The sequence below is a fragment of the Myotis brandtii genome, unplaced genomic scaffold, assembly GCF_000412655.1.
Source record: "Myotis brandtii unplaced genomic scaffold, ASM41265v1 scaffold250, whole genome shotgun sequence".
Lineage (NCBI taxonomy): Eukaryota > Metazoa > Chordata > Mammalia > Chiroptera > Vespertilionidae > Myotis > Myotis brandtii.
The window spans coordinates 1,363,987-1,365,101 of record NW_005359478.1 but is presented as its reverse complement, the minus strand read 5'-3'; the positions used below and the strand labels follow the sequence as shown (position 1 = coordinate 1,365,101).

Sequence of the window (1,115 nt, the reverse complement as noted above, 5' to 3'; positions counted from 1 at the left end):
TGCCCTCCCCCCCTCCCAGCCTGTCCTGTCCCCCTGGCACTGGGTGCAGGCTCCAGAGCACCCGTCAGATGGACCGCGGCGTCCTGGCTCCCCTGTCCTTCCTCCCACCTGACAAGGTAAAAGTTCTGGCTTACGAGACAGGGTCCCAGAGCCTCGCCCGACCCCCCAGCCTGGCCCAAAGGACACTGCCAGCCAGTGCTGGGTCCTCTGTCACCTCCTCTCTCTGTCTGGACGGGGCACACCCGCCAGCCTGTCGGCCCCAAGAGGTACTAATTGCCCGTCTGCCAGCCTCTATAATGACAGACCCGGCCGCAGCCCTGTCACCCACACCCGTTGTCTCTTCGCAGACAGACGCCCTTCCTGGGCCCGGACCAGGCAACGCTGAAACCCACAGCCCTCTTCCTCCCGGCCCTCCCCGCCCGGCCGCCGGGGTGCCTGGCTCCAGACGGAAAACCTCATCCACATTTTAGAGATGCCAGGCGGCCCGAGGGCCCCCGGCCAGGGTCTCCACCCAGTCTGGAGGGTGAGTCACGGAGGGTGGGGTGTGAAGGGGACCGTGAGGACAGGGTGCTGGGTGGGCACCTCCAGGCCCCAGCCGGCCCCACCCTTCCCAGGAGGCCGGCCAGACGCGCTCTCGGCCCGCGGGTCTGGGTTCGAGTCCTGTCCGAGTTCAGGAGGGAGCCGGGAGCCTGGACACTGACCGGGGAAGCGGCTCAACCTCCAGGGCCCTGGGGAGACCGGACCCCGTCCCCTCCCGGGGCTGTGCCGGGAGGGCAGGGAGGGGAGTCCCGCGGACAGGGAACACCAGCCAGGAAACACCTGGCAGAGCATCAGGAAGCAGGGTGGGCAGGCTCTACCCTTCTCACAAGTCATAACCCTCCACCCCCTCTCCCCCATTCGGGGGCTGTCATGGTCTCCTCCTGCCCCGGCCCCGGCCCGGCCCGGCCCCCTCCGCAGCCTCGTTGGGGATAAAAATAGCCGCCTGGGAGGGAGGCAGAGCTCCATGGAGGAAACCGCTCCTCCTGGGCCTGGCCCGCTCCCTTCCGCCCATCCCGACCCGGGAAGCTGGCGGAGGGGACAGGGGTCTGGGGGGGCCGGGCAGGGGACCCCCCGCC

General features: G+C 69.4%; 1 protein-coding gene across 1 annotated transcript in view; it reads right to left on the bottom strand.

Moving 5' to 3' along the window:
• The window catches only part of ATP8B2 (ATPase, aminophospholipid transporter, class I, type 8B, member 2), a 21,791-nt gene that overhangs the window by 19,664 nt on the left and 1,012 nt on the right, over positions 1–1,115 (bottom strand). The window lies entirely within an intron of this gene.